This window comes from Coturnix japonica, chromosome 5 (assembly GCF_001577835.2).
Source record: "Coturnix japonica isolate 7356 chromosome 5, Coturnix japonica 2.1, whole genome shotgun sequence".
Taxonomy (NCBI): Eukaryota; Metazoa; Chordata; class Aves; order Galliformes; family Phasianidae; genus Coturnix; species Coturnix japonica.
Window position 1 is genome coordinate 31,645,755 of NC_029520.1, and position 22,859 is coordinate 31,668,613.

The 22,859-nt window shown below is 38.4% G+C and overlaps 1 long non-coding RNA gene across 5 annotated transcripts in view; it reads left to right on the top strand.

The window, feature by feature from the left end:
• Window positions 1-22,859, top strand: part of LOC107315030 — a 193,397-nt gene that overhangs the window by 49,898 nt on the left and 120,640 nt on the right. For all 5 annotated transcript variants that reach the window (XR_004307398.1, XR_004307399.1, XR_004307400.1 and 2 more), the window contains exon 2: window positions 5,221-5,292. This is a non-coding gene — a long non-coding RNA (uncharacterized LOC107315030). The remainder of the gene's footprint in view (window positions 1-5,220; window positions 5,293-22,859) is intronic.

Genomic DNA, 22,859 nt, shown 5'->3' on the forward strand with positions numbered 1-22,859 from the left:
AATACAGTCGTTAGATGAATGATATTTTGCCACTATATAGCTCAGACGCTGTACGGACCCTGCCAACAGGTACTCGGGGAGGAGGGAGGCAGCAGGCGCCGGGCTTAATGGAAAGGGAGCTCCCGCGGAGGGGTAGAGACGGACGCCGAGCTGAGCTCCGCAGTTCCGCCGTTGGAGGGGCTGCGGGTGCGCACGCCCCTTTCCCTCTGGGCCACGGAACTGAACCAGCTTTGCTTTTTCCTGTTGGTCCTTTCTGTAACAAGAGCAAACTGCAGACCGTTCTGTTTCAAAAGTTTCTCTCAATTTAGCCTTGCTAAAATCTGAAGTGGGTGTTTTTGTCAAAGGGTGTATGTCCGTGTGAGTGAGGCTGGCAGCGAGGGTGATGCCCCCTGGCCCGGTGACTGACCTGGTGTAGCTGGCTGTATGTGGTTGGTCTCTGGGCTGTGCCGTATCACGTTCTGCAAACTCATGGAAATGAATCTTTGGTGATGATGGCTCGGTAACAATCAATAGAGGTGAAGCTTCAGAGTTTGGTTCCTGGCTTAGTGTTCCTTCATCAAGAAAGCTCACCTTGTGCCCTTACATTGATCTCTTGCTTTCCTAGTCTGCCTCAGCATACGTACTGCTCACAGTATGAGCTGTCAGCATGATAATACATCTGCGCAGTATGTGCGCAATGTGTGGCACACTTACTTGCTTTTACATCATAAAGCATTCAGTATTAGTGATGATAATGACCAATATGCAAAATTAGACTAAAATTAGTTTTACATGTTGGACTTAATTGTGACCTCTGACTAATTCTGTTGTTTGAATATGAAAGTTGAGGGATGTGAATTTAGCAAAGGATTTCGGATGGCAATTCATATGGCCTAGGTCTACCAGCAAGCTGTCTGCATGAACTCTGGGAACTGGACGAGTTCTTATGTAATGCTTTAGGACCTGGTGTCAGATACAGAAGTGTCACTTTGAGTGGTTCATATATGCAGTAGTACCTGGAAGTCATCCTGAGGATTAATGTTGGCAAAGGTGTTGTGAGGTCCCCTTCCACGTCCCCATTTTTCTAGAAGTTCTTGGCTTTTTTAGAAGATGTGACTTCTCAAACTGATATTAAAGTATTTCTCTGTGGAGCTGCTGGGAGATTAAAGTGCTGCCTATTACCATGAGTGTTTCTATTAGATTAAGGGAAACATGGCTGAGACATTTCGTTCTTTTCTACTGAAGCAGGACATAAGAACTTTGAGAAATAATGCTTGAAAAAAGGCATTTCCCTCCTATTCTCTTTTTCTCAAGGAATCGTTTATTTGGCATCCAGCCAATTCATTTCCTTTAGAGCCAAATAATTTATTCTGAATAAACATTTTTGTCCTGTATATGTATGTATACTCCTACATATCCACACATGCGATTTTTACAATCTAGAAAAGAGGCTAAAGAACTTATGCAAACATCTGAGTGTGGGAGGCATTGATTATTAAACGAAGCAATTGAGTCCAGAGTTCAAGTAATTGTGTAGAAACATCCATTTTTATAAGAGTTGGATGGCACACTGAGCTTGGCTCATGAAAAACATTCTATAGTCACTTATTTTTTCTCTTTAAAAGATGAATACTTGTTTCAAAGTTCTGCTGGTAGTAGGAGGTCTGTTCTACCCTGGATCCACCACTGATGAGGGGATTGTTGGTTGCTGCTTAGCCAACAGCAGAATAGAGACTTGGTTGAAGTGGGTTTGCTTCAGAGATTTACAGAAGTCTGATTTTTTTTTTTTTTAAATTTTTTATATATATTTTAATATATATATATGAGTGCTTGTGCATTATAGTTTTTGGAATCAATGAACAATTCTAGAAGGAAGACTTTAATTGGTGGCGTGCCACCTCAAGGAAAAGTGTTTTTGTTTCATTATTATAATAATCTCTGTATTTGCTGGAACATAGTTTCCTGAATTCAGCCATCATAGAGTTGAGCTGAGTCTAGGGCCTTTCCTTATGTATAGGCTCCTGCCTTGGAGTACAAGCTGGAAGTCTGGAAGTTGGGGAAGGGGAATCATTGCTTCAAAAACAAACAAACAAAAAGCCTTCTGTTGGTTTTATTTTTTTTAAACTAATTTTAAGCTGCACTTCAGTGTCTGACAAGGGGGATTGCTTTATGTTAATTATTTTTTGATGTGAGCATAATCAGGTACAGAATTTGCTTTCATGCACAAACAGTCTTCCATGTGAGTTTATGTTTTTGAAATCTGAACCTTGGCAGGGAACAAAATAAACCATTACAATCTTCAGGGTTATTATAATCTGATTGTCATAGAACAAAATACCTTGTCATCTCCCACTATGTGGCTCTTCCATATAACTGTTGCTTTGCATCATTTACTCTGTTATACTTCATTGATTATGTTGCTTCAAAATTGTTATTTATCCAGCCTCACAGTCATTTGAACAGGAAAAGGTAAATATTGTGGGCTAAGCTCTATTTTAGATTCTTATAAACAAAGCCCTTAAAGCTGTAATTCTAAACTCAAACATTTGGTGACACTGATGACCTCTGGAACAAAATAGATCTGGTTTCTGAATCAAGGAAGAGGATTGAAATTGAACTGAAGAAATGATCTGTATCCAGTATAAGCTGCTGCTCTGACTACCCAGATCTGGAGGAAACTTAGTGAACTGAATGCATTCTCTCTATTGGATTAGTTTTGACACATATCCAAAGAGATGTTTAGCCAATAGCTCGAGATTATACACATCTGTCAGCTAAATCAAAGATCCAAAGGCTACATCTAGCATTTGGAGGAATGTGTAACTCCATCTAGACACTGATAAACAGTTTTCTTGCAAATGACTTTAAACTGTACATAATTGTCTTTTTTCTAGTGGTAGCTTTCAGAAAATTGTTATTAGAAAGATGGAAGAAATGTTTTCTGCAGTGATCTTAAAATTGCATTCCAGGGACCTAGTTGTGTTTTTAAGTATTTTGTGCTATGAACATCTCTTTTGAGATTATGTAGGAAAAAGACATTTTACATGAAAAGGAAGTAATTGATTTAAAAAAAAAAAAAAAAAAAAAAAAGGAAAATAAAAAGTTGTAGACATCCCCATTCACAGAATCACAGAATTGTAGGGGTTGGAAGGGACCTCTACAGATCATCGAGTCCAACCCCATCTTTTGTAAATTCAGTGCAGGTCATGATGCTTAGCTTTACTGGATTGTTATCCTTTGTGTATTTTCTTATTTCACATCTGTTAAGAGCTGACGGGAGAAGCAAGAGCTGTACTTGTGTGTGTTTTTTAGACAACATGTGCACATATATGTATTATATATGCTTTTATGTGTATGTATGTATATTTAAATAGACACTTTTCAATTCAGTAATACTAAATACTACAGAGGAATTGTAAACCTACAGGTAATTTACAGCTATTGCAATTCTGGCTAATGCATTCTGAAACAATTTTTTTTTTTTTTTCTGGCACAGATAGCAACATTATAACTTGAGATCTCATTCCCAACCATTGCTGGCTGTTCTTGGGTGTGGGAAGAGATGATAATTAGGCAAAACTAGCTGATCACAACATCTTCTTGGAGCTTTACTGTTGATGATAAAAATGTCTTTGGGATAAACTGAAGGTTTTTGTTGCAAAATGCCTGTTTTTCTCAGTGCTTTTAAAAAGGCTCTGTTGACATTCGTCAAGGCTTGCTGAACGTTTATCAAGACCAAACAGTGGATGTGAGTGCAATGAGGTGGTAGCCATCAACTGTGTTTCAGTAGTGGCAAGAGTCGGTCACATCTGCTGGTGTAGGGAGTTGACAACTTCAAGCCAAGTAATAAATACTAGGCACTTCTTGCCATGAGTATGAGCAGGCATTTGTCTTTGCAGTATGTGTAATTCATTCTGCCCTTTAAAGAGAAGTGGAACAAAGCTGGTGAGGGCATTGGAGCAATAATTTTAGGAGAAGGGGCTAGGGAAACTGGGGTTGTTTAGCCTGGAAGAGACTTGGGAGATGTTATTGCCCTCTGCCACTACCTGAAAGGATATTGTGTCAAGGTTGGGTTTGGCCTCTTCTCCCACAGAGGGTAGTGATAGAACAAAAGGGAAAGGCCTCAAGTTGCAACAGAGAATGTTCAGTTTGGATATTAGGGAAAACTTATTTTCCAGCAGAGTGATCAGGTGCTGGAATGGGCTGCCCAGAGAGGTGATGGAGTTGCATCCTTGGCAGTGTTTGAGAAATGTGTCAATGTAGTACTGAGGATCATGGTTTAGGGGAAATATTGCTGGTAGGTGGATGGTTGAACTAGAGGATCTTAGAGGTCTTTTCAACTTTTATCATTTTATGATTCTGTGATTTCTCATGCTTCCAAAATCAATTATAGCTAGTAGAACTTTTCTACTACTGCCTTTAGTTTTATTTGGAATGGGGTAAGGATCCGTAATACAAGAGAAGGTACAAACACATAGGAAAACCAAAAAAGGATAACAGATGGAATAAATTAGGATGGTGGATTTTTCTTGCCAAATATTAGATATCATTTCCAACACGCTGTTGTGATTACTTATTCAGTAGATCCCTCTTGCCCACAATATTTGCTCTTGATTTTCCCAAATCTTATCAGCTCCTCAGCGACTTTCCAGCACCCTTCCCTGTCACTTTGCCTGACAAATTAATTGGTGACTGCTAGTGTGTGCTGTAAGGTAAATCTATCCTATATGTTCCAATTGATCTCATGTTGGAAGAAGAATGGTTCTGAAAGGCCTTAGGTCTAGGAACATCAGGAATGTAAGCTAGTATTTTTTCAAATGCTTTTGTAGTAATGTGAAAATGTCTAAAAGGTCTAATTTAAAGCTAACGTATAAGAAAAGATTTGAAAATGAAAAACAACTCTGGCATACTCACCATCAATTTTTGTATAAATTCAGTAGCCTAAACCTTTGGATGTTCAGTTCTGCATTTGACTGTGTCCTTAGCATCTGGTAGAGTTACAGGACCCTACATTCTGTGTATGTAATCCAGGATGCTTATGACCCTGTTTTTCAAGGATTTTGAACTCTGTGTAAAAATATTGAACTCCAAAATGCTTGCTGTTACCAATATTTCCATAAAGGCTGAAGATTTATAGGAGTATAACAGTGATTTTCCACACCAGTTAGCAATTGAAGTGTTTTATGGTGTTTTCCACACAGATTTTTTCCCTTTTCGATTTTACTTGTTATTCTGTTTCAGTTTACTCAGTGGCTTCAGTTTCCTGTCCTTGCTGGCCTCCTCACTCAAGTCTGCCTTGAATTCTTCCCTCTGGTGAGTTTCTGTGAAATTCCTCTCACAGACTGTCACTGCCCTAGCAGTGTGACCAGCTGCACTTTGCTCTCACTGCTGTTGCTTCTTTAATTGTCAAGTGTTCTGTATTCTCCCATGAGAACTGCTGCAGGTTGGTTTTAGTGGGTGCAATGAGTGGGATGAAATCCCTAACATCTCTGGAGGCCAAGACTGTTTTATCTGAGCAGCAGCTTCTAGTTCTAAACCCATAGGGTACATATCAATAGGATTTTTCCATCATGTCAATAGGATTTTTCCATTCTTAACCTGTACAATTCTGATGATTCTTTGTAAGCATTAGAGCTGGACTGATTTTGCATGCTGATGTATCAGCCTCTCACATTTTCACTAATGTGCAACTCACTTTTGCTGGTTCTGTGCTGGGTTTGTCAGCTGTCTGGCTTTAATTTAGGCAGTTGAAGTTCCAGGGCATTTTCATGCATACAGCTTAAAGTGCAGTAGGACTCTTACAAGCAAGATGCTTTGTCATCAAGCTCTCTGTATCAAAGCAGATCTTGGGTCTCTCACTGTAGACCCAAAAAATTTTACAGCATGCAAGGGTATTCCTGTGCACATGTAGGTCCTGTCAATTTGCGAAAAACAATGCTGCAAGTGAACGAGTCAATGATTTTTTTGAGGGGGAAGAAAAAAGAAGTTTTGCAAATATGATGGAGTGATTAGAAATGTTGCCTCCTGAAAGCAAAACTTAAGACTCTAAGGACTACAACATTTCCCAGGAATCCAACATTCTCTGTTTCTCTTTGTCTTCTTCATTTTGTTATTTATCAGGCACACTCATTTTCAATAACGTGTAGATGGACTTCACATTTAATTTGGAAAGGCAACAAAATTAGCTTATGTGGCCAATACTGAGCTGGTAATGTTGTGGTCACATTTTTCTCCTCCCCAAATTATTATCTGTAGAAATTAGAACTTAATGTCCAGAATCAGTTTCAATGAATTGCCCAGCAGGAGTTCTTAGAAAAACAAATGCTTTTAAAAAGTCAAAATACATGCTGACATTTTTAAAGTTAGGAAATTGTAGTGTTCTCAATTAAACCACTTTCTTACTTCTTAGTGAGTATAGATTAAAAAGAAAAAAAAAAAAGAGAAAATTTAACTAAAATACAATACTATTTATGTGTATGGATAATCAGTTCATGCAAACACTGGAGTTTTTATTGGCATTCTATTCATGGCAGTCATGAAAATGTTCAGAGATTGTCTCTACTATTCATCTGTACAAACATCATTTCACTGCAGTGTTCACAGACTGATATGTCAGCCCTCCTGCTCGTAGCAGACAAGGTTCACTGACACACGTGTTTGGCATGGCAGTCCTTTTGTGCTCTCTTCTACAGTGGTTGCATGGTAGTGCGAAAGTTTTGCTGAAAATATTTCACGTAGACAGGATATTGCAGTCAGAGTTATTCAGACAATATGCAGATTTAGCTCTTGGCCTCTCCAGCGAAACTGCTAGCAGAGTGTTAGTTGATAGAGTTTGCTCTGGTGTATTGTGATAAGTTGATCTGTACTAATGGACAAATGGGACTGTGGCCAAATGTAGAATGCATGGGAGCTGGCAAAAGTTCTTGGTCGCTTACCAGCATTAAGTAGTTTCAGACTAGTTCTGAGTTCATTACTAACCTGCTTGACTGTGTTTCTTGCTTTCTGAAAGTTTCAGACCAATGAGCAGCTCAGCATAAGAGCAGTGTCCTTTCATTACATCTGTTTGATTTATCGGCTGCCTTTGGAACTGTCAGCTAAAGCCATGGCCTTGAGCACCTGTCAGGCCTCTTGGGCTTGCTCAGGACCCGAGATGTGAATATTTACCTTCCCTGAGCAGTACTGGCTGCTCTTAGCACTCCTCTGACCTTATTTATTTAAGCTTTCTCTGAGTACTCTGGAAAGCTTCTAGATTTTCAGATGTGGTTAGACTGCAGTACTTCCAGTGAATTAGTAGTGATAAACAAAGGATGTAAAACCTTACCCTTTTCTGCTTGCTTATGTACAAGAGCTTGTCCTCTTCATTTCAGTATTTTTTAAAACAGATTTTGTGTTAATTTGCTCTCCTGTTTCTCATTGCTTTTGAAGAAAACATCAGTGTTTTTTAGTTTATGTGATTTAAAATTCTCAAGCTGCTTTCCTATCAGCTGTTAGCTCTGCAGCAAGGGTTAGTAAGTGTTCAAGAGGTCTGGATAGGGAGCTAGGAGGTATGGTTTAGTGGTTTTCTATAGGTATGGTAAAGGGAAGACAGTTAGACTAAATGATCTTGTAGGTCCTTTCCAACCTTGTGATTCTGTGATCTCAGAATGTCACTCAGGAGAGGGAGTTTTGAACTTGTGATCGGCATCAGACCCCAGCTTCCTGTGAGCAGTGTGGGAGCTGCTGCTGCTACACATATTGTACTGCTGCATGAGTGGGAGGAGATGAAACTTCTGCCATTTCTATGGCATCACTCAGCAAGGTGTAAATGAAGTATGAAATAAAAACTCTCAGCCCACTCAGTGCACAGACAGAAAGAAGATAGTGCTTTATACTTGCTGCTGTGATAAGCTATTTGCTGTAATATTAACCTTATGTGGTGCCAGAATGCTTCCTAAGTTTTACAATCTTGGGTCAGAAGAAAAAATGATTGCTTGCAGATTTCTTCCTTTTTCTCTCTTTCCACCAGCGTACTACTGCATGTCAAAGCTGGTGATGCAGTGCAGAGCAGGAATGAGGTAAAAAGGCTGACAAGGAGATCCTTTTCTCAAAGAAATTCTGTAACTGAATCAGTAGGCATAGTCTGCAGTGAACTTCAGGGTAAAATGATAAAACACCACACACTGGATGCAGCTCCAGGTATAAAAACATTTGCTGTCCTCATTTTATTGGGCTCAGCCAGATAATTTGGAGGGAAGGAGCCATAGGTGGTAACATATCTGTACTATATTTAAATTCATTAGGACAAAGGAGTCTGTGTTGCTAGGTAGCTTATTTGGTGTAGTAGCAATCTGTGGATGGAAATGCTTTTCAGCTCCAGATTTGCCCCTAGGTCTTGCCCTTGTAGCTTAACAAATTGCTACCTAGAACTTTGTGGGATCCCATTCATTATTTTTAAGACATAAACAAGTGTGTTGACAGCCTTCTTTTTATTTTGCTGGAAGAAGTGTTGAGTTGCTGAAGCCTCTGAGCTAGATTCTAAGCTGGTGTAAATAATGTAGCTTCACTGATGTCAATAAAATGAGGCCAGTTTATATCAGCTGAAACTTAGTCTTTTTGGAAGCAAGTCAGCCCTTAATCTCCATGCCATTCACAAAGAGGCATGTATTTCTCTGTTTTTTTTTTAATCCTCATGTGTCCTTTGTAGAACTAAGTGATCTGTGCTGCAGTGTTGAGAGACAGAAAGAAATGAGGTAGATGCTTATTTGAAGTGCTGGACCCTCCCTTGATCTGCCAGAAACTTCTGTGTGGCAGTGTTATTTCTGAGTTTTTTTTTGTCTTTTCCTTATTTTCCCATCTTAGAAAAAGATCTTGCTGGGATAAAACCAGCAAACACTGAAGTTATCTGCTGCAGTAATGGGAGCTGCAGTGTAGGTTGGTAGGTGATATCTCAAAGCCTAACGACAGTTGAGGGGCATTTAGTGCCACCATTGGAGGAGAAGCACAAATAGAGACAGCTGCTGGGCAGTGACCAGAGCCTGCATGGCTCCTAGGCTGCTGCACAAAGGAAGAATCATGTAGCAACGGGCATATAGGGTTGGACTCGTGCACATTGGGATACTTGCTGGTTAACACTGACTACCACAAGTGGTGTGGACACATACCAGTGATGAGCTTTCCGTAGGACTGTGTAGGAGGTAAAGGGTTGCATGTCACCTTGCACTGCGTTCAGACTGATTCAGCCTATAGATCTGAGAGCTTTGGAGAGGCAGGATAAATTCTAGTAGGAGAGGTTTATATAAATGCCATTCTGATTAAAGAAGGGAGCATAAAGGTAAGAAATTACAACCTGCTCCATCCTGCAGTGCTTGCTGGTGATAACACGTCTATAGGGAAGGCTTTGTGATAAGAAATGAAAACAGCAAGATTCAAAGAAAGTGAGATGCCTTTGTAATGGCCTGAAGGAAATTGGGTCATTAAAACACTCTTCAACCTTTCTTAGGGGTATGGAGAGGACCAGAATAGTGCTCATGTGATGTTTGTATTAAGTCTTAAGAAGGCCAGTAACCCTTTTGGTACACAGAAGTGAATGTCATCCACCTGGAAAAAAAGTCTGCAACACAACTGAATGAGTAGAAGATTGGAGGGTCATTTGTAAACAGGGTAGCAGAGGTCTTAGGCTGTTTGGTAGAGCTATACATGTTCCCTAATGAAATTTATTACTTAATTTGTTGGGCAATTGTTGGAGAGTGAATTTTCTCTATTTCTGCCCTTTGATAAATCCTGAATAGAAGAAAGTTTCCTTATTGTTACAGATTGAGAGAGTGGTGAAAATAAGACTTGCACTGCTGCAAATGAAAGTCAGACACAGGAGCAGTGTGTTAGGTGGGTTAACAAAAAAAAAATAAAATAAATAATCAGTCTAATCAGAGATTAGGTGCCACAATAAAAATTGCTTTCTCCTAGAATAAAAATTTCTGTGAAAGCATGTTTTAAAGATTCCTCATTTGGGATGAATATAGAGCAAGACTTAGATTTGTCGTGTCTGTATCTGTTTGGTCACAAAGATAATGCACTGAAATATGCAAGTCCTGGTCAGATGTACATTTATGTAATAATGCTACATTGCTCTTGTGAGCAAGTTCTAAAACTGTCTATATTTTGCATAAGGATGACCCCATGATGATCTTACTCTTTTTTTATGGATTCTAATTGCTTACATAGAAAACAGAGATATATATTCACTATTAATTTGTAGCTGACTATTTTACTTCAGAATTGTCTGTGAAATTATTGCATAGACATTAAATTCTGTGTATACCTTTTAGTTACTAATGAAAAGCAGCATTCTTATTTCTTCTAGGGAAGAGTGGATAGCAAGCAGAAATGGGTAGAAACCATTTAAAAATGAATTTTATAACATTTATCGTTATTTTTACAGTACATAGAAATTAGATTTATGTGTTTGGGTTTTTGGAGGAAATGAAATGGGTGGTAGGAACAACTGAACGCAGAAGATTCTGGATCATTTAAGCAGTGCACTGCCAGGTAGCAAATGCAGCTTAATGTAGAAAAATGTTAAACAATTCATCTGGGAGGAAGGAATCAGTCTGAGGAATATGTATTAAATATGCAGCTGTCCAGCATACTGATTAGGAAAGGGATGGTATAGTGATGGTGAAATAACTGAAAACGTGAGTTCCAGTGCACTGCATTAAGGATTTTGAACAATATATTAGGAAGAAAAGGCAGCACAGCCATACCGGAGTATGGATTGAATTTTTTTTTAGTACAGGATTAAAGGTTTTTCACAGGTTTTTTTTTCCTCAGAATTTGAAAAATAAGGACGTTAATTGCTCACGGCATTTTTTTATTTTGAAACGTTCCCTTTAACTTTCGTAAGGGGACAACTGCTTCTAGAGATTATGCTCTTCTCAGATACCTCTTTGTTTAGAGAACAAACAGCAAGCCAGAAATTCAGGGTTGTGCAGATGAGTGTGCACACAAGATGCAGGTATTGATGATATCTGTGAAACTGCAGTGTGATGCAGAGTGCTGTGCTGAGTTGCTAACTGCCGCACATCTGAATTAATGACCGGAGTGATTTCTGGTTTTTGATTCTTGCTGCCTGCCCTGCAGCTCCTCTGCAGAGAGCAATGCTGAGCAGGAGGGGGGCTGGGTGGTGGGGATGTGTGATCTGCTTGTGGGAACATTGGAGCCAGGAGTTGCTCCTGTGTACGGTGTGGCTCCAGACCCAGCTAGTTACTGCTAATGCTGCAGAGAAAAGTGCTGCTGTGTGTGTATAGACATTCACAAGTTGTGTTCCCTTGTTAAGGTTCTTTTCAAGCTAAATATTTTTTTTTTTCTGTGATTCCAGTGTAGCCACCATTATGTATGAGGCTCTGTATTCTATTTAAATGCTTCTGTGCTGTTTCAAGGTTTTTTGTTTTTTTTTTCCTACTGCACTAGAGAACTGACAGCTAGAAAAGCGCAGTGCATGAGTGTAGTATGCCTACGTGCAGCTCAGCTTCTACCTGGTCTCTGAGAAATGCCCTGAGGCTCAGTGCTGTGGGTGATTTCCATGTTGCTGTGCTCTCTGCCTGACCAGCAAGAGGCCCTATGTGAAGTTGGTAGGATAGAATGAGTATCTGTGTTGTCTGCAGCTGTTCGCAGTGCGGTGTTTTTGCACTGTCCTCATTTACATGGGTAATTTAATCTCTGAGGCAGGGAGCAGGCATCCTTGCCTTTGTCAGCACTGTGAGAAAAACACTGTGCCCAAATGAAGAGTTAGCTGAGCAGTCGCGAGCGGGAATGTCTCACGCCGGAGTGTGATGGATGCAATGAGGATTTGTATGCATCACTGCCCGAGGATGGGAACACCGCAGCGCGGAGTGATCATGCTGCAGTGCACAGGCACCAGTTACCAAAAGCTCTGCAGTGGGGAGAAATACTGGGGGATGCAGAAATGTGCAAAGTCTCTGTGGTCTGCTCCCCAGCACTTACAGCAGCTTGATACAAGCCCACTGTCCTGCCACTCATAAGAGTCACGTTTTGGGGACTGTATGATCTCCACGCATGTGTCAGAATCTCTGCAGTGTTATTTCACTGTCATTTATCCTCATCTTTTAAATAACAGAACTTTGCCACCTACTATCTGTTGTACCAAGTCACAGCTAGACAAAAATAGATGACCAAACAGTCTTGCTTCATTTCCAGATAAATAGGTTTCTTTTCATGCTAATCTGTGCTTTCAGCATGCCTTCTGAACGAACTGATGAAAAAATATTCTTTTCTTCAAAGAAAGCTGCTGCAGAGATCCTCGCTGAAATCTCCTTTGCCTGACTTAAGGTATCGGCCTCTGACCAGCAGATGGCAATCTGCGCCTGTCACAGAATGCAGGGTTTTAGTACAGGAGCTCTCGTGTACAACTTCCTTTGCTTATTACAGTTTACTTGAAGGGCAAAAAGACCTGGAAATCGTGGGCAGCCTTTGTTAGGCTCAGAATGTCAGAATCTGGAAAAGCACAGCCGAAGATCTGCTTTATGCAAATCCCAGCTAGCAAGATCTGTGGAGAAGCAAGCTAACCTAATGTCATGAATTTGTGCTACTCTTTTTCATTTTTAAGTACAGGACAGATAATTATTTTACATCATTGTTGTGATTTCGCTTCTGTGTGCTGCTAATCTTTTAATGCACTCTTTAGAAAAAAGAAAACGTTTGTTTTCCCTGCACCCCATGTTTTTCCCCTAGCATTTAAAATGGGATGCAATAACGTGATCTTCAGCTGACTTAAAAAGTCAAGGCACAAAAGAAAAGCATTTTTCCTTCTATAGTGACAAATCTGCTGTGCTGGAGTAATGTGTCCAAGCAACAGTGTGAGAGTCTAGTTTAGCATTTGAATTGGAATACAGATGGCATTAAAGCTATTGCTGAGCAATTTTGATTCACATTCTTTTTATTGCAGAAGAGAAGATTAATGCTACTAATTTCAGTTATGTGAAAACTGTGAGCTGATAAAGGACCTGTATGCTTTTTAAAGCAAATATTAATAGCAGAAAGAGGAATATTCCTATGCTGTGGTGGGAATAATTGTGTAAGTAATCTCACATACTGCTTTAAATGAGTTTGCATCATTTTGTGCAGTATCATAATGCAGGCATTTGATCATCTGTAACTCCATGATGAAATGATGAAAACGAAGGCTGAATTAATATACTGGATGTGCTGACACTGTTAACAATATAAGAAGGTTTTGCTGGGAATATAAGATTTTCTTTGCTACTGTTAAATGTAATTCTTGCACAGCTGTCCAGCTGGTAGCTTGTACTAGTGGGCTGCAGTCCTGATGCAGTCTATATGCTGGATGCTAGCTGAGTAGTACAGACATACTTTTATGAGTAGCATTCATTAAGGAAAGAGATTAAATGTAAATTGGCTCAGTGCACTGTGCTACAGGATCAAATAATGGGGAACTACTGTACTAGCTATGCAAAATCTGAATATCTGGGAGATAGCCAGTGCTTTTAGTGTGGAGCAGGAGACCCCGAGGTCCATGTCAGTATAGAGTTCAAGGTAGCTAAAGTAAGGGGACATGGCTTAACATGAGTACTGATGCCAGTACAGGTTCTTGCACTTTGTTTTACCCTATTGAAATACTGTTCATCTGATGATAAGGACGTGGTATTAACTGTAAAATGTAGCATGGGAAGATTTTATGAGAAAGCTTGGCTACAGGCACTGCACCATGTATATCCTATTTCAGCATACAGGTACTCCTCCATTTTACAGTTCGCTTTTCCTTATACAAGAAAACAAAAGGGGGAGGAATCCAAGCTGTGCCCATAGCAACACTATGTTTTCAGTGAATGGTAAGTGATGGAAATACCATAGCAGAAGAAAAGAATACTTATATTTGGTGAGATTAAATGAAAAAGAATAAGCATGTTTGGTGGGTAGGAGGGACTGAAAAGATTATAAAACAAGGTTTTTAAATGATAACTTCTTCAAGTGGTAGAGTATGTGCAAATATATTTTGGGAAATGGAGGCGCAATTACAAGCACAACAGAAATTGCTGGAATTGATTTTCATGACAGAAAGGACTATCTTTTGCAATTTCATTACATAAAGAAAGCTTAGATTAAAATCTCCTTTGCTGCAAAAACATTTGTGTTGTAAAACAATTTCCAAAGGAAATAATATGCTTTTACTGCTCGAAACAAATAAAAGTTCATTAAATAATAGAGGGAATATATAAGCATACTCCATCTAGTACGTGGTTAAAAGACAAAAATAACAACTAACAACTGTGCAAGTGCTACATGGAATTTTTTTTTTGTTTTGTTTTGTTCAGAGTGGGCTGTGTGCTTAAACTATAGTGTCAGAAGGACAGAGGTGTTTTCAAGGCCTACAGTAGAGGCCTGTTCAGGTGCCTGTATAGCACCTTAGTTCTTCACATTCTTGGCGGAAGTCAGGGTACATCTTGTGGGTGATGTGGCTGAGCACCCAAATAAGGTATAGCAGGGACAGAGAACTCCAGGGCTCCTATACTGGTCTCAGTGATGACTCTGGACAACACAGCTGCAAGGGTTTCCATCAGCTGTCCTTGTTTCCAGATTTTTGAAATGGTACCAAAAACAAAGCTTCTCATTTCTGATGAAGGGCTAGGGATGGCACTGCATGTCTCTCTGGTATGCTAATCTCTTTTGGATTTCAGCACACAGAGATAAAAAATTTTCCAGCAGGATAAAAGTAGTCCATGGATTGTTTCATTCCATCAGCCCTGTCATGCATGCTGTGGCATAAATGTTACCAGAGCACTTCTGTGGGGATTTTCTTTGCTAGAACATTTGGTCCAGAAGTACTTCCAACCACATTATCATTGACATTTATGGAAGAATTCTCATAACTTCAGTTCCTCACGTTTTGATATCAAAAACATGTTTTCTGGGGTTTCCAATCAGTTAGTGATATTTTGGTGCAGCAAAATAAGCTAAGCTGGTTAGGGGACATTGTTTTACTGCAGAATTTACTGAAGCTTAAATATCCGCTGAAAGGTGAATGAAAGAGAGTTTAATGAAGTATATAGGAAGGAAAATAGCTACCATCCAACTCCAGTAGTATTGGAATGGTGTGCCTGGATTTTAATATTTATCTGTACTTTGTGTTTATGCAGGAAGAAATTATTCTGTATTTCAACTCCCATACCCACAGATACCAATTGTAATCAACAGCACTCTTAGAACCCAAAACATCATCTTCAAAGAAAAGAGTTGTTTCTATAGGCTTGCTAACATGCTTTTACCTCTTGTTCTTTCTCTGTTGGTCTGCAGGTCAATGTTGCATCAAAAATTTACTAGATATGCCTTTTTATGTGCATCAGATAGTCTTTCTTTGTTCTTTTTGTTACCCATAAGCTCAGTTTTGGCCATCTCCAAGTCTGTATTTCTTAAAGGACTGCTGTGGGACCTCCAATGTTAGGCTGTGCCCCCATCTTTTATCATCCCACGCCTGTACTCATCCACTCCTAATTCTATGTCTTCAGCCCTAAGGACCTTTATTCACATATCGGGTTTTCAGGTTTGTGTTTTCTATGCTGATATGTTATGCTGGTTTTGTAAAAAATATGATAAAGCTAAATGGAAGTATATCAAATTGCTCACAGACTTCAACAATTAAAGAGAGGGCTGTTACTGCTAAACAAAATGAAATAAAGCTGCAGGCAGATCAAAGAAGTTAAGACAAACTTCAATCCTGAGGCTTGGCAAATTCAGTGGCTAGCTTGTGGCATCCTGCTAGCAATGATAATAGCACATTACAAAGCTGCGTGATTACAGGTGGCACTGAGCAGATTCCTTGCACTGATATGCCCTAATGTAGGGCTGTGATGTTTTGCATTAGATTTGTTTCAAACAATTTTCTGACAAAATACTGTACAGCTGATGACCTGATACATTCAGAACTTAAAAAATACAGGAAATAAGGTCATGGCAGGATGACAGTGACAAAATATGTCTTCACACAATGTGTTCACACTCCAAAGGACCAGTGGCTGGTGTCTTCCTGTTCACTGATGAGGAAGAGACCTGCACAGCAGCTGTGGGAGGCAAAATTCCTGACCACCCAATCACAGGGGAAAATACCAAAAAGAAAACTGGAATTTTCCAGTTGGGAAAATAAGGATCTGCTACACTTACCAGTAATTCTGTGTGGTTTAATTCACAATGGGTATTCACAGGTATTGTTATGAATAAGCTGCTTCTTGTTTTGATCTGGCAGAAATTTTGTTTGTTAATTTGTGTCTTCGAACTCTGTTCCTCATGATCTTCTTACTTGCTGTCAGCTCAGGGTTTGTAGGGAAGGATGATGAGGTTGCACGTTAGCTTTGTTGGAAAAGAAAGCTGCAGTGGCAAGGAAGGAGGGGACTCACAGCTCTAAAAGCCATGATCTTGTCTGTGCTGGATAAGGGAGACCTTAATATTCTGATGCTTGTTCCCAGCACAGCTGTTTTTTTTAAACTGAAGGTATACTTAAATTTAATTTAATTTGACCACTGATCAGTATGCCAAACATTACACTGCAGAAATATGCATTGTTTTTGTCTTTTTTTTTTTTTTTGACACTATGATACTTTTTTTTTTTTTTGGGCCATTTCTTCAGTAACAAGGGTCTGTGTCCGTGTTGTCACAAAGGTAAACTCCATTGCCTGGAAACTGAGCTTCTCTGTGGAAAGTGAGAAATGCAGTTGTAACAATCACAAATGATCCTTTTTCTCTAGGGCTCAATGAAGCAATGAGCCCATCCTTCGTCTTTCTGAGCAAGCTCTCTGAGTGCAGTAATATTTTGTGAAAGTCAATGTCATTCTCAACTGTTTTAAAGAGAACCCCAAATTGTCCTGATATCTGCATTTTGTCTGAAATTATTACGTACCACCTCTTGGAACATGACTTTTAAGAGGATGTAGCTGAAGGAAACCTGATTGCTGATCTGAAGTGCTGGTCAAATTGGAACAATTTTGTTCCCACCTAGAAGTGTAGGTCTTGGTGTCTAAACAAATTATATTCAAAGTAACATAATGTAGTGGCAGTAAATTAGCAGTTTTTTAAAGACTGGCATCTTATAGAAGACTGAATTTACAAGATAGAGTATCATATCCCTCTACACAAAGCTCCTTGTAACCTTAAAGAAGGCTTGTTGCATCACATATTGATGAAGAGACAGGCTTTTACAAGCAGCTAGGTAAAAGCAAAATATAAAACTATCTGCCTCCTAGCAGTTTTTCCTCCCTGTTATGGGCAGAGGTACATGCAGTAGTAGAAAATAATTAAACCAGTCTGTTCTAGCAGAGGGTATACAGGCTACAGTGTGTCCTACTGCATTGCAGGTTGTGCAAAGGGAAGCATGTGCAATTTCCTCAGGCTAAAATGCATTCATTTAATTTTTTTTTTTTTTTTCCCCTCCAGAGGAAAGGGTAGCTGCAGTTGGTAGGAACAGTATAGGAAGCAAGCTAAGAAGAAACTGTAGCATGCAAAGAATAGTTTTTACAAAACATTGACAGGCTTGAAAGCAAGCCTTTAGAAAGTGCTTATATATGTGGAATTATCCTGTTGAAAATGTCTTCATTGGTATGGGGTTTGCTAATTATTTCCTCTGATTCCTATGTAAACCAAAGGTAAAATGATGAAGTCCCTTGGATCTCAGATGATAACAAAATGACAAAGGTCCACAACACTTAAAGGATAGGAGCGTTTTACACTGCATTGGTACTTTTAAGGATGAAGGAAACACATCTGTTCATTACATTGTACAATTGCATTGTGTGTTGGAGTTCCTTTTCATCCCTTTCAGTCTATCTTTAACAGATTAAATGTTGAGTTAGGCTGTTCTTTTTGGGTATTACCTTTTGTGTATTAAGTGAGATATGTACATAAGAGCAACATTTTGTTCCTTGCTTAGCTGTCACTGTTGCACCCATATCTCAAAAATAATAATTCAAGCACAGCTGTTATGTAATTCTACTGTATTACTACATCCTCAAAGCCAAAGTGTTATATATGCATGTATGCATATATCAATTTGATTTTTGCTGTATTTTACCCGAAAACTATCCAGAGGGGCTCAGTTCTTTACACAGTGAAAAACACATTTTGAGGGCTGGATTTATAAGGCTATTTATAACAATTAAGGTGTTTTCAACGGTATCCAGTTACTTATGTATATACACATAAATATATATATATATATATATATACACACGTGTATATACATCCCAGCAAACATACTTGCATTTTTGGCAATGAAATACTTTGTAAAGGGGAATGAGAGAAAGCCAGAAAGCTTTACAGCAAGCAGACCACAGGGGATCCTTTAAGAGGTTTTTTTTTTTTTTTCTTAGTGAATTCCTCTACCAAGGTGGTTTCTTTTTTCAGGGGGTTCCTCTCCCCAGTACTTAGTTAGCAGGAGTCTTTTATCCCCTGCTTCTCAGATTCTTTTTTTTTTCTTCTTTTCCTCTTTTAATGTGACCCAACAGATAAGCCTGCGGGGAAGGGTGTCTTTGTTACATTATCACCTTTTTCAGTGGTCAGTTCCTTCAAGCCGCACCCCTCCCCACCCCATGGAAAAAGACTGTTTGTCCCCCGCTTCTGCTTATCTTTACAATCGGAAGCAGAAGTATTGTGGCATGGTAACACCTGCCACTTGCCCCCCTAGATAATTTGCAGTTATCAGTTTTATCACCAAAAAGTTGAAGTTACTTTTGAGCCAAGGAAAAAAAATAGGAAAAATTCTGAAAGGAATTCAGAAAACTGTCTTTTGCACTCATTGCAGCCTTCCAATGCTTGAGGAGAGTTTATGAACAAGATAGACTGACTTTTTGTATTGTCTGATGAACTAAAAGAGGGGAACTTCAGGTTGGTTGTTAGGAAGAAATTCTTTACTCAGGGAGCATTGAGGCAGTGGTACAGGCTGCCCAGAAAAGTTGTGAATGCCCCATCCATGGAGGTGTTTTAAAACTCATTTGAATGGGTTCATAGAAAGCTTGATGCGCGGGTTGGAAGCGCTCTATATAACAGGTGAGCTGGAATTAGCTGAACTTATTGGTCCTTTCCAGCCTAAACCACTTGAAGATTCTAGGATTCTATGATCTGGTCTGACCTTTGCATTCTGCAGTATTAACTCATACATCATACTCTCTAACTTCTTAATCTAACCTTCTTTTAACGTTTTAGTTCTGTATTGGCAAAATTGTGTCATATATTTACTTTTAGCTTAAATTTAAGGAATAAATAGATATGGAAGAGTGCAGAAGATTGAAATTTAAATGCTTAGACGTTCAGGATTACAGTGTTGTTTTGGATGTTTGTTTTTAATTAGTAATACCAAAGTTATAAAATTGTTTAAAAACATTAGCGTAGTACTGTGAATAAAGTACATCCGAATGTACTTTTTGTTGGTATAGAAATCTGATAGGATCTCAGAACTGACTGAGATTCTTGAAAAATCATATCAGTCTTTAAAAAACTGCATAGATAGGACAAAGTACATGTGGCATGTGAAAACTCACTCTGGTATAGGCGAGAATTGCACTTTTTTCCCCCCTAGCTCTTAGAACACAATTGCATTCTATGTTATTAGTAGCTTTGACTTGGAAATATACAAAAATATGTACTATACTATTTTTTCCATTAAAAAAGGGAAGGATGGAGGTAAGGAGGAGAACTGGGGATCGCTGATAACACAGATATCTAGAGTTCTAATGTTAAGAATATTAAAATAATGTCTCTTTGAAATACCATGTTTGGATAGTGAGATAGAGTCTTAAGGCCAGAAGGGTATTATGATTATCTTTTAATCTGACCTTATGAGTGAAACAGGTCATTAAACTTCATCCAGTGATTCCACAGTGCTGTGAATTATTATTTCTAGCTTTATAAATTAATTTCTTCCCTTCATTCATTTTGTAAGCCTTGAAAATATTTGCAGGTTTTGATCTTGCCCTTCCCTGCTTACTGCCTTCCTTGCTTTTCAACAGTATAAAAATCATTGAATCTTTCATATTTTATTCTCCTGTTATCCATATGCTATCCATAAAAAGTCATCAGGAAGTACTAGATTCATGAAAGAAATGAGACTGTTTTTAAATTTATTTTTTTTTAGGTCAGGAAATATGTTTTTCTCTCTTTAAAATATTAAAATAGGTAATGCAGTATAAATGCTCATTTTTGTAATTTAAAGCAGTTACAGACAAAATTACAGCATTCAAAATGAGTGGAAGAGATTATTTGATTCCTCAGAAGTAATGTGTCAATGATGTGAAATTTTAAATAATACTAATTTATTCATATCCAGGAAGTCTCAAAGGAGCAATGAAAAGACATGTACAATAATTACATGACCTTCTCTTTGAAAAAAAGAGCAATTATCCAGCAGCAGTGAAGAAAAATACAGGATTACAGTTTTAATAAGTCTCTGATCTAATCAAGACCTCACATAAGTTTCAATTTGAATTCAGCATGCACACAGTTGTGCTAGGAGTTATTTTCATTTTGAGTTTTCTTTGCTAATACACTTTCCAGATTGATAATAAATATTATTCTGAATTCATATTGTAAATTCTGTAGTTATTGTATGAAATTTAGTTTTCATTTTCCTGTACTCTCTACTCTCCATTCATTGTGACTTTAAGTGAGGGCAGAAACTCTCTGGGACTCAAAACAAGCCTTTATAGCTAAAGGTAGGCTATAAAGTGTCTAGTACACTCTGTATACTGATTTAAATGAAATTTCTTGAGATGGAAATGTTATGGGTTGTGCAGCTGTTGCCAAACTCTTCTCATTTACAGTGAGTTAAAACAGAGATATGGCTTGTCTAAGGCTTTCTGCTGCCGACTTATCTAATCCTTAAATTCAGGCAACAGAATCTTTGTATTTCTATGAATTTGGATGATATTTTTCATTCCTGTAATATTCATAATAAATTATAATCTAAATTAGAAATTACAGTTGTTACAATAAATTGTTATACTACTTTATAATTATCTCTGCAAGAGTCTGCAGAAGCATGGAATTTCTGTAAGAAAATGTTTGTTTTTGTTTTGAGTGCAGACATATGCGCATAATGAGTCCTTGGAGATAATACTGTGTGACACAGTGAGGAAATGAATAAAATCAGCTGTTTTTTCCCCCAGAAGATGAACGTATACATTTAGTAAGAAGGGGGTTCAGAAGTTTAAATTTAATTTATCCAGGTAACTGTTGTACTTGTTATTTTCTATCTGATGTGAGCACAAGGACATTTTGTCAGAAGTGCCAGCACAGAAATGATCTGAAATTAGTAACTTACCTTGATCCCCACGTTGGAAAGTCAGAGGAAACACAACTGAAATAAAAGACACATGACACATTTTGTTGATATGCTTGGTTTGCATAGCCTCCACATACATCACAGACCCATAAAAACAATCGATCTATCTTTATTCTTATAACTTACCTATTCCTTATACATTGTACTTTATTTGGTTTTCTTCTGTTTACCTTTCCACTTATGCTTTTTTTTTTTTTGTACTACCAGAAATTAGTAAAATGTGGTCTGGAGAAGGCGGCCATAGCAGAATAGTCAAGTCACTTGCAGCAGGTGATCATATGTACAATGGAAATCTGGAACTTTTGGGAGGGCAGAATGAAGGTTGAGATGTTTGGTCTGTGGTTGTACTCAGTTAATTCTGTTTCGTTTTGAAAATATGACAACTTGTCCTCACTGTAGTTATATATATTAGATACAGTGCAGGATTAGATGTCTGTTCTGGAAGATGATGTTGCTGGTGTCCCTGGAAGGCATGCTTGCAGTAGGAATACCATGATGGGATCAGCTAAGGGTGATATGCTGCAGTTGGTGGTTTCCAAACAGTTCAGTGCTGCGGACTCTGGAGGATTCAGTAGTCTCAGAGTTCTTTGAGGTTCTGCTAGCAGACAATGTTGAAACATGAGGTAGAGGATGGAAAAAAGATGATGCATTGGATCTGATGGAGAGAAACTGGCTATTCTTTTCCCAAAAGTGTTCTTTCATTTTCTGTGACGTGCAGTGCATTTTGAGGATGGCAGTCAGAGGATCACATGGAGCTCAACTTCATAACAGCTGCCACTTTGAGCCTTCTGCCCATAGTAGGAATATTAGAAAAGCTGGATGGATAGTGGGCACAAGAAACAGAACAGGGCAAAAGAGGGAACTTAAGGTTGAAAACAAATTCAGTGAATTTAACCTGTGGAGATTAGAAGGTGTTAAATAGTTTACGATCAGGGGATTGGGGGAAGTGGAGAGAAGGGAGTTGATTAAAGTTGTGGTTGGTTTGCATGTGAAAGGCTGAAAAAACTTTTTGTAATTTGTCACCTGTTATTTGCAACATTCTTCTTTGTTTGGCAAATTATTTAGAACACTATAAAGTATTCGCAGTGTTCTCAAATTGCAGTCGCAAGCTCTTTTCTCATCCTTTTGCAGTCATGTGCATTCTTAGTGAAAGTTTGTTAGAGCAAAAATACAGTTGTTTGTACCTTTCAGTGAGTGCCATTCAGTAAATGCCTGATAAGCATTTACTACTTCTTTTTGCTCATTTTGTGGATGTCCTCAAATTTGCTAACTTGATATTTTTATGCATTTATTTTTGCTTTGGAATCTATGCTTATCAGTACATTTCTAAGATGTTTGAGTCATATCATATTCTACTTACAACCTGCCATGTACACGTTGTTTTTGTAAGCAATTGCAATTTTTTCATCAGTAGCTGATACGGACCTAAAGCTTCAGCTAGCAGTCTTCTGAAGAGCATATAGGACAAAAAAAAAAAAAAAAAAAAAAAAAAAAAAAAAAAAAAAAAAGAAAAAAAGCTTTTGTATATTTTACATTTTTGGCTGGC